This window comes from Antechinus flavipes, chromosome 1 (genome assembly GCF_016432865.1).
Source record: "Antechinus flavipes isolate AdamAnt ecotype Samford, QLD, Australia chromosome 1, AdamAnt_v2, whole genome shotgun sequence".
Lineage (NCBI taxonomy): Eukaryota > Metazoa > Chordata > Mammalia > Dasyuromorphia > Dasyuridae > Antechinus > Antechinus flavipes.
In genome coordinates, this window is record NC_067398.1 from 183,304,898 (window position 1) to 183,318,421 (window position 13,524).

The 13,524-nt window shown below is 33.8% G+C and overlaps 1 protein-coding gene across 9 annotated transcripts in view; it reads right to left on the reverse strand.

Moving 5' to 3' along the window:
- FAM172A (family with sequence similarity 172 member A) overlaps positions 1–13,524 on the reverse strand; it is a 567,690-nt gene that overhangs the window by 294,537 nt on the left and 259,629 nt on the right. The gene's annotated exons all lie outside the window — the stretch shown is intronic.

Genomic DNA, 13,524 nt, shown 5'->3' on the forward strand with positions numbered 1-13,524 from the left:
GAAATAAATACTGGTTGAGTTACTGATAGCACAATTGAAAGACTATCACATTGGGAATATTAAATTCTGACTTCTCTGACTTAAAAGAGATCCTTGAACATTGAAATAAAATAGCTACTTAAAATGCTATTCTTTTTCAAGAAGAAAATTCAACATGCTTTATTCTATATTTTAGTTCTTCTATGAGTCTATTATTTCCTTGGTATAGTCATCTTCTTTATTGGTGCATAATGAAACAAACTGTTAACTCCATTATTCAACTCACCAAGGAGATATGTGAGGTATCCTTGAATTTAAGCAGCTAATTCCTTATTTCTTTTGATTTTATTTTTATTTCAATAATGTTAGTATGGATGTGGTGCACTTTCTCATTTAGTGTGTCAGCATGCTTATTGGACAAATATTTTACATTTATAGTACTAGCAGATAAATAAAAAGCTTTATAGAAAATCTAAAAGCTTTTATCTTTAGCTCTTTCTTTCCCCTTTCCTGATTCTCTGCCATATCATAGTAAAAGTTGAAGGGAGCTATAGGCAATTTTGTATTTTTATTTGATTCACTGATAATCAATCATAGCTAAAGGATTCACTATCTAATGGTCAATCTATTTTTCAATATATAACCAGACTGAGAAAACAACAGACATGGGCTGTTCTCTTCCTTCCCCGTACAAACCTGTTCCTTTTTATCTCTGGGTACTATAGCTCCTCTATACCACTGTTGGCTTTTCATTTTCAAATTATTTCCTATGGTTTTGTTTCTTTTTCTTTTCCCCAATTTTTTGTCTTTCTGACTAGTAAAAACTTCCCTAGACTGACATTATAATAACATAGCTTTTTTTGGTAAAGGCTCCACAATATCAAACTTAGGTAAACAGCATATGGATTAGTTAAGACTAAGCATGAGAGGAAGTTCATATTCAGAACTTTATGAAGTGAAGATTTCCTCTCTACAGCCTGAATAAATGCCTCTACAATTTTAATGCTTACAAATGAATACATGTAATTCAGATTTAGTTGCTACGAAAAATGGTGGTTAAATCTCTGCAACAAATGCAACAAATTGCAAAGATGACAATTCATTATATGTTATCAGATTTGAAAATGTTAATTTATAGAACCAGAGAATATTAGAGATAGAAAAGATATCAAGCCAAGACATCAACTAGTCTAGAATCCTCATTTTTAGAGGATAAAATAAGCCCAGATAGATAAAGTGATTCAGCAAGACCACAATCATCTGTCTTATATTTCAGATTTGGAAAGAATTTTAATTTGATTATCTCAAATCAAATTCACATAGTTTCTGACCTCAATGTTTAACCCAAAAATTAAAAAAAAAAACCAATTCCTTTAAGCAGAGGAAGATGAAGTTTATATTGACTTACACAATATGACTTTTGAGTCATAAAAATACAGTCAACCTAATTTGTACTGATATATACTTATTTGACTGAAAACTAGCATAGTCAGTTAAGTAACTGTCTAGCTAAAGAGGCAATAATAAAATGACATTAATGAAAATAAAATATGATTTTATCAAAATGGATTTTTCAAAAAGCTTGAAATTTTCCTAGAGAGCTTGTAAGCAAAATCATAACCATCTAATTCATAAATAATAATCATTGATAAATAGTTCAGGCAGTCATTTTCAATCATTTAATTGTTGGATCAACAAAGATTTACTGAACCCAAACATGCAAGGGCACTATTTGGCATAGTTTTGGGGGAAAGGATATCCAATAAACAATAAAACATCATAATGATCTCTAAAAAATAACCAAAAATGCTATCTGTTCAAGGGTTTTCATAGCAGCATTACTATGTAACTGCAAAAATACTGGAAATAACTAAATATCTAACAACAGGGAACTATTTAAATTATGACAAATTAATGTAATGGCATATTAAAATGCAATTAAAATAAACCCATAAGAAAAATTAAAAGAAAGTGAGAAAGATATTCTATAAAAAGTCAAGATTTACTTTAAGCTTCCATGGGGAAAAAATTGTGGGAGAAAAAATGAAAAGATAAAAGAGTATGAGTTAATAGAAGAGAGAAAAAACTGTGTTGGTCATTTGATGGATTGGGGAGTTGTAAAGAAGGACAGCAATTGTATTTGGCTATGAGAAATTTATAAGAACTAGAGGAAAAGTTGAAGGACAACTGGAACTCAAGAAGGAAGAAAATTATGTAAAAGAAAAGACTTAAACAGCAAAATATTTAAGGAGAAATACAATTGTAATAAAATGATAAAGAGTACTGTGAAAATTAAAAAGATTCTACTAGTTGGGCAGATCAGGGAAAATTGGATGCTTTTGGATGAGTCTTCTAATTCTTTAAGCTCTGATTTCTTTTTGTGTTTGGTTTTTTTTTTTTTTTTGATTTAATAACTTTTTATTGACAGAACCCATGCCAGGGTAATTTTTTACAGCATTATCCCTTGCACTCACTTCTGTTCTGATTTTTCCCCTCCTCCCTCCACCCCCTCCCCCAGATGGCAAGCAGTCCTTTACATGTTGAATAGGTTACAGTATATCCTAGATACAATATATGTGTGCAGAACAGAACAGTTTTCTTATTGCACAGGGAGAATTGGATTCAGAAGGTATAAATAACCTGGGAAGAAAAACAAAAATGCAAGCAGTTTATATTCATTTCCCAGTGTTCTTTCTTTGGGTGTAGCTGCTTCTGTCTATCCTCGATCAATTGAAACTGAATTAGCTCTCTTTATCAAAGAGATCCACTTCCATCAGAATACATCCTCAAACAGTATTGTTGTTGAGGTATATAATGATCTCCTGGTTCTGCTCATTTCACTCAGCATCAGTTCATGTAAGTCTCACCAGTCCTCTCTGTATTCATCCTGCTGGTCATTCCTTACAGAACAATAATATTCCATAACATTCATATACCACAATTTACCCAGCCATTCTCCAATTGATGGGCATCCATTCATTTTCCAGCTTCTAGCCACTACAAACAGGGTTGCCACCAACATTTTGGCACATACAGGTCCCTTTCCCTTCTTTAGTATCTCTTTGGGGTATAAGCCCAGTAGAAACACTGCTGGATCAAAGGGGATGCACAGTTTGATAACTTTTTGAGCAGAGTTCCAAATTGCTCTCCAGAATGGCTGGATGTGTTCACAACTCCACCAACAATGCATTAGTGTCCCAGTTTTCCCGCATCCCCTCCAACATTCATCATTATTTTTTCCTGTCATCTTAGCCAATCTGACAGGTGTGTAGTGGTATCTCAGAGTTGTCTTAATTTGCATTTCTCTGATCAATAATGATTTGGAACACTCTTTCATGTGAGTGGTAATAGTTTCAATTTCTTCATCTGAAAATTGTCTGTTCATATCCTTTGACCATTTATCAACTGGAGAGTGGTTTGATTTCTTATAAATTAGAGTCAATTCTCTATATATTTTGGAAATGAGGCCTTTATCAGAACCTTTAATTGTAAAAATGTTTATTGTTTCCCTTCTAATCTTGTCTGCATTTGTTTTGTTTGTACAAAAACTTTTCAATTTCATATAATCAAAATGTTCTATTTTGTGGTCAACAGTGATCTCTAGTTCTTCTTTGGTCATAAATTCCTCCCTCTTCCACAGGTCTGAGAGGTAAACTATCCTATGCGCTTCCAATTTATTTATAAACTCATTCTTTATGCCTAGGTCATGAACCTATTTTGACCTTATCTTGGTGTTCGGTGTTATGTGTGGGTCAATGCCTAGTTTCTGCCATACTAATTTCCAATTTTCCCAGCAATTTTTGTCAAATAGTGCATTCTTATTCCAAAAACTGGGGTCTTTGGGTTTGTCAAACACTATATTATTAAAGTTATTGTCCTTTGAACCTAACCTATTCCATTGATCAACTAGTCTATTTCTTAGCCAATACCAGATGTAGTGACTGCTGCTTTATAATATAATTTTAGATCTGGTACAGCTAAAGCCTCTGATTTCTAAATAGAAGGGCACAACACAAGCAAAATCAACGTCTATGAAGTGTTAGCATTCAAGTAACTAAGGGGGACAGTGTGGTACAGCCAGTAGAGTCAGATTTGTATTCACAGAGATCTGCGTTTAAATCTCAGCTGTGAGGCTCAGATGCAATAACATCTATAAAGAATTTTGCAACAGTTTAGGCGCTGTAAACTTCTTGGACATACACTTTTTTTTATCCTTTTTTGTATTCCGGCCATTTAGTACAGTGATAAGAGCATAGAAGGTGCTTAATAAATGCTCACTTCCTGACAAGAAAATTATCATCATTAATATTCTTATTGTTACTGTAAGATAACTACATGGACTTTTTACTCCTTTTTCTTGACCTTATCAAATGCTTTTTCTTTTATTTTTACTTTACCTGAATGTTTTCTTTAACAAAAAATAAAATTCATAGACTAATTTTCAATTAAGCTTATTATTAAGAGCTTTGGGCTCTTAAGGAAAAAAGGAAAGAAGGCAGGAAAGAAGGGAGGGAGGGAGGAGGGAAAAGGGAAAGAAACATAACTTTGGCATTATCTCAGAATCTCCATTTCCCCTCATATTAATCAGCTGCCAAATCTTGATATTTCTACCTTTACAATATCGCTGCTAGGAGACCCTTTATCTCCACTTACATAGCTACCTTCTTTAGACTCTCATAACTCTCACCTAGATTCTTGCAACAAGTTTTCTGGCCTAAGTTTCTCCCCAATACAGTATATTGTACATATTATTCTCAAAGTATTTTTTCCCAAACATAAATCTGATCATGTAACCAATCATCCACTCCCAACTCCCATAGTCAATTATAACCATTATGATTACTTCTTAGGATAAGAATAAAAATTCTTCTGATTATCTTTTTCTTTCTTTCTTTCTCTCTTTTCTTTCTTTCTCTCTTTCTCTCTCTCTTTCTTTTTTCCCTGAGGCAATTGGGGTTAAGTGACTTGCCCAGGGTCACACAGCTAGGACGTGGTCTGAGCCTGATTTGTACTCAGGTCCTCCTGACGTCAGGGCTTGTGCTCTATCCACTCTGCTACCTAGATGCCCTCTGATTAGCTTTTAAAGTCCGTCATAAAATTTGACCTTATCTCAACCTTCTAGCCTCATTAGGTTCCATCCTGCTTTGGATTCTTTACTCAAGATTATTTTTATCTATTTTCAAGCCTTCACACCCCTGCCTTCTTCCCCCTTTCTTCCCCCACTTACCTCCCTTTCGTAGAATATACAACCAGCTCACTTATGCATTACAGAATCTCTCTTTTCTTTCAAAATGTTTTACATGAACTTTTTCTGAAACCTCCCAATTACTTGTAACTTCCCTTCCAAATTACCCTATATTTAACTGGTTTGTATATATTTATTCATTTCCCATTTATGTTGTATATATTTTATGTGTATATGCTTATTGTCTTTCCATTAGAATAAGTTCTTTGGGGATAAACAGTGTTTCATTTTTTGTGTTTCTATTCTTAGCACACAGTAGTTACTAAAAAGCTTAATGATTAACTGAAACTAAGCATCTAACAGACTTTTTCAATATGTTTTATTAGTTTTGTGGCATTTCTTTTTTCTTACTTTTTTAATTCTGAAGAGATTACTTATTAATTAATTCTTAAGGATTTTTTTTTATTCTTTAGAGAATGGTTCTCTGGTAGAGTTAGGGGCAGAGATACAGGGGAAAATCCAGATGATGTAGAAACAGAAGATATCAATAAAAATCCATTTTTAAAAAATTTCTTTTAGCAACAATGTCTCTTTCAGTAGGCCTTTGAGAAAGCTACAGACAACTGAAGAAATAATTTAAGTTTAATTAACAAATATCTCAAGATGACACTTTGAAAATATCCTCAATTCCATGCATCTCATGGTGTAAAATGAATAAACTCAGGAGATCTTAAAATCATTTTGACAGAGTTAGAATGAAACTGAGAAGGAAGATTGTCTATTTCCTTAACTTTGTCAATAAGGAAACTAAAGGTAAATGACTTACGAAGTTCTCAAAGACAGAAAATGGCAGAGATTTAATTTAGTAATTTAACTTTAATTTGGAACCAAATGCAGAGTTCTTTTGATTCCTTTCCAGGCTCTGCTTTGGACTTTTTATGCTATGACCTGTTCCCTCAACTTCTCTCCCATCCCCACCCTAGAATTTCCCTCAGCATTTGGGGTTGTCACCAAGATTCCCTTCTCTTGATGGTGAGTTTCTCCCAGGGACTTGAGATTTTAGGGAGGAAAACAGGCTGACTAATTTTCATTCCTCTCTTGACTATGCTTGTGATTTTCTAGACATTGACATCATTACCAAGAAAGATAATAATCTCATTTCTCTCCATTTTTCAGCATGTGTGTGCATGTGCATGTATGCACAGGTATGTGCACTGTCTGCCTCTATCAGAATGTAAATTCCTTGAGCAAAGGAGTCTTTCTTTTAGCCTGTATTTGTATTGCCAATATTTAACCATAGTCCCTAGCACAGAGTAAACAATATCATGCTGCCTCATTTAATTTGTAAATAATAACTTTCTTTTTTAAGCAGCAATTTTAAATATAATTCTCTTTTGAAAAATGTATGATAAAGTCATTTCTCTATATTTAATAAAATAGCATTTCTCCTAAATTTGTCACACTGGGATAGTATTGGGGGAGGAGAGTAACAGGGTTTTCTAAAAGAAAGTTAAAAAGATAGGTTTCTATGGCAGAAAGCACACTGGTATCATTGATATCATTTTTCCATTAGGGTATTTTTCCAAATGTGATCCAGACTGCTCTTATTCACAAATCTGGGTTCTGTGGCACTGTTCAAAACAAATCAATTTATCATGTATAGAATATGTGTGTATGTATACATAACTTAATATAATGGACTCCTCTCTGCTTGTTCAGATTTTAAGAAATAGGCATTTTTCATCCACTTTGGTTTTCTGTAATGAATGTTAGAGAAATTGACTTGGTAATACTATAGATTTAATTGTGTAGGCTTGTTTTAGGGCTCATTGTGATTACTAAAATATCATCTCAAAAGCATTTGTGTGTGTACCTTGACTTCAATATAGGATACTTCCATGTCATCTTCTGTAATACCAGTGAATACAGCAGGCATACTAATGTTTTTCTTTTGTCTCACCAATACTCAATGGATCATTGAATAAACTTATTGTCACAGTTACATAAATGTATGTAATTTTAGTACATCTAGTCTTAAATACTACATTTTGATCAAAAAATATGTTTTTAAAAATATATTTTTAAAAATATATTTTATGAAAGCATTATCCTTACATGACAGTCACTTCACACTTCCAGACTGTTTGAACCTTTTTCTTAACTAAGGAAAACAATTAAGCAAAAATCATTAAAACAGTACTCATGTCTGATAACATAGGTAATATTCTGTTTCAGTAATCATATACCTCTCTACCAGGAGGGAGAAGGAATGTTTCATTATCAATACTCTTGGACCTTCATTTCAAATGCTTTTTAACAGCAATCAATAAACAGATGTATTAGGATTTTATTAAACTGTATTATTTAATGATATATTCTATTTTAGAAAATCATTATTGAAGCTTTTCCATGTTTTATATGTATAGACCATTCTCATATACATTTTAAAGGGAAAAAGTAAAGTATGAGAACAGGTTTTTGCTTGCCTTTTTTTGGTTAAAAGATCATTTTGGAGTATTTTCTATTCTGAGAATTTTCTCCTTTAATAAAATCCTTCAGTGTTCTTAAAATTGTTATCTACTGACAATCTATGGAACACAGTTGGTCAGATATACAGTACTTCTTTTAAATATACACAGTAAGCACTTAATAAATTCTAGTTGATTGACTTTCTGCCTATATATTCATAAATGTCATTGTCACATCTTAAGGAAGCACACCAGATTCTGAATAGAATCAATTAATATTAAGTGTATATTATGAATCTATCACTGTGTTGAGTACTATATCTAGACTCTATTATTATCAATGAAAACATCATTATAAGGTAAGTAACAGATTAGATTTCTTTCATGTCTCTTTATTATGATTTCTAGGTTCATCTATAAATATTCTTAGGACATTACGTACCCTACAAGCTCATTTCCTCAACTATTTTTTGTCTTATTGTTATGAGCCAGAACTTGAAACAAAGCGATAACTCAAGGGAGATGTTAGAATCCTAGTGTTAACTCAATGGAATTGTTACAATGCTCATTGGTTCACACATTAGAGCGAATCCTTACAAAGTGATGTCAGTTGCCTACTTTAGCATGGTACTTAGCAAATTCTCTAGCTCACTAATGTATTTAAGTACTCATTGGAGTTCACACTTTTGGGAGATTCACAAGTCAGTATTCAGTATGAGATTCACAAGTCAGAAACCCACAATCCCACTCTCTTGGAGGAGGAATCAACCTTTAACACCGAGCATAAAAAGAGCTTCAGTGAGTCAGTCAGAGTCAGTTCAGAAGAAGCCATGAGTGGGAGTTGAGCTAGAGCCAGAAGTCACTTCAGAAGATTGAAAGCTACAAGTCAGAGTTGAGGCAGAGGCAGAAGCAAAGGACAAGGTGCAAAAGCTCTTGGAATCAAGGAAGGAGAAAATAAACGTTTGGATTTTATCAGCTGGCTGTATTTGAAGTGATTGTTACCCTGAACTGAAACTAAGACTGCCTCCAGAAACCTCCCCAAGAAACCTGATCCCAGAGAACCATCATATATTATACAAAAGAAGAGAACACCACATCTTATTAGGTAATACTGCTCACAGTTTTCCTAATTCATCCCCTTATTACATGTTTGGGAAATGAACTTGTTCTCTCAACTGGTTTTGCTTTTATTGTCTTGTCTCAACTTAGTAAAATTTAAATTTGCTCTCTTTTCTATCCTTCTTCTGTTGATTACTTTATAGTGTCTCTTAAGAAATGGTAAGACAGTCAATATCTATACTCTCGTTTATTTATCATTTGCTATTTTGCTTAAAAAGCTCAAATTAAAACCATTCTAGTCATAACAATGCCCTCTTTTCTTCTTTGTCTTCTAATTTGGTAAATAATTTGAACTTTGCCTCATTATAATATATGGACTCTCAGCATTCTGAACTTAATGTCAGGAATTATCTTTTTTGTCCATTAAGATATAATTGGTTTCATTTTTTATGATATTATCTCCTGCTGACCAGATTTTCTGATTTTCTTCTTGAAGAAAATATTCTTGATATATAGTCGTGAAGCTTTTATTTTTTAACTGTAAACCACATCTTCCAATAGATGTTTTCATCATTTTCCTCTATGCCAACTTTTGCATTGAAGTTACCATTAATCAAAGTATTTTTTAAAAATTTGGTTTGAAGGATTTTGTCAAACTCTTCACAGAATTTCTCTCTTAAAGACTACAATGCATAAAGTAAAATTATCTTATCAAAAAGTCACACACTTAGAATTTGATGACCCTTGGGGTCATCTAATTTAACCACTGACCCTTTATTCACATTTTACAGTTGCTGAAACTGAGGCCAGAGGAGTTAAGTGATTTAATCCTCTAAACCATAGGAATTACTCAGTAGAGTCAGGATTCTTGGTGGTTTGTTTACTTATATGAACAGTAAACTTATATTACAAAAGGCTAAGTAATCAGGTGTTCTATTAAATAATTTTATTGCCTTTAAGCAAAGCATAAAACCAACTTCAGTGGACTTTGTTCATTTCAGTAAGAAAAGTCTTCAGGCTTTCCTTTTTATAAGATGGAGAGTTTTAAAAAAATTTTCTTCTAGCTTAACTTATATGAAAATATAAACGTGTATACGGTTAACATTTCTCTACTTTTAGTATTACTGATACAGAATCAAGAGGAAACAACAAAGGATTAAAGGTCAGTTTACATTTTCATTTGTTCTACCAGGAACCTGGGTTTTCAAGAATAACATCTGATGAATTTCATCCCTGGAAGATTCCATCAAGTTGTAGAATGGAAAGCTTTGTGACTATGGGTAAGTCAGAACCTTTCAAAACTCCTAATTCCCTCATATGTAAAATGGCATAATAACACTTATACTGCCTAGTTCACAAAGTGGTTGTGAGAAAAATACATAACAAATCTTAAAGTGAGTTTTGATTGGGATTATTTTATTATTAGTAGCTCAGTGACACATTATAGTTTTTTTAATATTTTATTTTATTTTATAATAACTTTATATTGACAGAATCCATGCCAGGGTAATTTTTTTACAACATTATCCCTTGAACTCGCTTCTGTTCCGATTTTTCCCCTCCCTCCCTCCACCCTCTCCCCTAGATGGCAAGCAGTCCTATATATGTTAGAAATGTTGCAGTATATCCTAGATACAATATATGTTTGCAGAACCAAGCAGTTCTCTTGTTGCACAGGGAGAATTGGATTCAGAAGGTAAAAAACAACTCAGAAAGAAAAACAAAAATGCAAATAGTTCACATTCGTTTCTCAGTGTTCTTTCTTTGGGTGTAGCTGCTTCTGTCCATCATTTATCAATTGAAACTGAGTCTTTGCCAAAGAAATCCACTTCCATCAGAATACATCCTCATACAACATCATTGTCGAAGTGTATAATGATCTCCTGGTTCTGCTCATTTCACTTAGCATCAGTTCATGTAAGTCTCTCCAAGCCTCTCTGTATTCATCCTGCTGGTCATTTCTTACAGAACAATAATATTCCATAACATTCATATACCACAATTTACCCAGCCATTCTCCAATTGATGGGCATCCATTCAATTTCCAGTTTCTAGCCACTACAAACAGGGCTGCCACAAACATTTTGGCACATACAGGTCCCTTTCCCTTCTTTAGTATTTCTTTGGGATATAAGCCCAATAGAAACACTGCTGGATCAAAGGGTATGCACAATTTGGTAACTTTTGGGGCATAATTCCAGATTGCTTTCCAGAATGGTTGGATTCGTTCACAGTTCCACCAACAATGCATCAGTGTCCCGTTTTCCCGCATCCCCTCCAACATTCATCATTATTTTTTCCTGTCATCTTAGCCAATCTGACAGGTGTGTAGTGGTATCTCAGAGTTGTCTTAATTTGCATTTCTCTGATCAATAATGATTTGGAACACTCTTTCATATGAGTGGTAATAGTTTCAATTTCATCATCTGAAAATTGTCTGTTCATATCCTTTGACCATTATCAATTGGAGAATGGCTTGATTTCTTATAAATTTGAGTCAGTTCTCTATATATTTTGGAAATGAGGCCTTTATCAGAACCTTTAACTGTGAAGATGTTTTCTCAGTTTGTTGCTTCCCTTATGATCTTGTTTGCATTAGTTTTGTTTGTACAGAGGCTTTTTAATTTGATATAATCAAAATTTTCTATTTTGTGATTGGTACACATTATAGTTGTTAATCCAGATTGACTATTAGGTAATCAGTTTTGGGCTCTACTCATTAAAATCTTCTGCTAAAGAATACAAAAGTTATTTGAATTAATGAAGGAAGTATCCATTCCAGTGAAATTATTGATTCCTAAAGCATACCTATGAAAAAAAATCTGCTTGGTTATAGATCTAGTCATGTAATTCTTCTTTTTGACTCTTTTCTCTCTACTAAATAAAGTTATGTCCTTATCCTGTCATTCAAAGACCTCCAAATTACCTTACTTTTCTAGCCTCACCTTATACTACTTCTCTTCCAAATATTCTATACTGTAGCCAGAGTCCACTAACTAAAGTGACCTGAAAGTATTTCAAACTCTCCATCCTCCCTATCTCTGTACAAATCACCTCTTATTTTTGGAATGTCCCCAATGCTCCCCTCATCCCTGTGTCTCCCTGTGTCTACTTATCAAATTCAGGCTTCAAACATTTGGAATACCTGCACATATCCTGAGCTATATCATAGATATATGGCTATACAAGTGTCTGTAACAATTCTAATATCTGAGCACTTCAATGTGCATGCTGATATTTCCTTAAACATGCTGGATTCCCAGTTAATCAGTCAACTTAACTCCAATAGTTAATTCCACCAATGCCATTCAAATAGAGGGGCAGTCAAATAATAAATCTTATGAGTGGCCATAACTGCTGTTTCTCAGATCTTTAACTCTGAAATTACTTGCTTTGAGCATCAGTTAATGAATAAAGGGGGAGGGGAGGGAAGGAGGAGGGGAGGGGAAGGGGAGGGAATGGGGAGGGGGAGAGGAGGGGAAGGGAAAAGAATGGGGAGGGGAAGGGAAGGAAGGGAGAGAGGAGGGGAAGGGGAGGGAATGGGGAGGGGAAGGGGAGGGGAAAGGGAGGGGAAGAGCAGAGGAAGGGGAGGAGGAGGGGAGGGGAAGTTGCTAAAGTTTAATGAATAAGAAAATAAACAGTGCTTGGCACACTGCAGATATCTAATAAATGCTGAATGACTGATTGATTAATTAAATGGTAATGTTTGTATCCAAGGAAATTATTTTGGAAACTGTGGAGTTTGAATTAAGAGTGAAGAATGTGAATCAGGGAGAACAACTACAAGACCTTTATTGAAATGGTCCAAGTGAGAGGTCATGAGGACTAGTAAAGCTGTGTGAGAAATATTATGGATATAAAAATAAATTTTGGTCCTATGGGATATATAGTTTGAAATATCCAACAGGCAGATAGTGATACAAATCTAAAGCTCAGGAGAGAAAGATGGGGAAAATATATAGATCTGTACATCATCTACATAGAGATGATAATTAAACCCATGAGAAGGAGGGAAAAAAGAAAGGAAGACAGAGACAAAAAGAGACAGGGACAGAAAAAGACAAAAATAAATGAAGACAGAAAGTTTATGTAAGTATATATGAAAAAATACAAAATAATTTGAAAGACCTTTGATCATAACAGCGTCCTTTCCTTTAAACTCTTCTTTTATTTCATTCTTCCTGTATCTATTGCTCAAACTGACCATGATGTTCGTCCAGTTTTCTATTCATGCCCAGTTATCCAATTCATTACCTCTACTTTCAGATAACTTTCTTCTTTCATAGTCTGGACTCTGTAATGCACTAGTTCAACAACACAATATTATCATCCAGTGAATCCCTTTTCCTCTTGGTCCTCTGTCAGTCATATCTTACCAAACCATGGCCATATGCTTCAATCTGGCCACCTAGCTACCTAATTAAGAGTATTTTAAATATTCCTAAAATAAAGTTTTGGATGTGGTTTTCTAATGCTGTGAATGCACTGCACTAGCATCTATGATCAGAAGACCCGAGTCATCCATTCTCAAATGCTTAACAGTTGTGTGACTGAACAAGACACAACCTCTATCCATCTTAGTTTCTTCATCTGTAAAATGTGGATAATAATAGCATTTATCTCCCAATGCTGTTATAAAGACAAAAGGAAGTCCTAGAAAAGTCATAGAAAAATGCTTATTGGACAGATAGTGGTAGATAGAAGACCCTGGCTTCATCAAGAGTCACATGTAACTTAATGATTGAACAAAACTGAATATATATAAATTTAATCAATTATTCACTTCCTAATAATGGAAAAGTTATGGTAGATACTTTACTCCAATTTCAATCA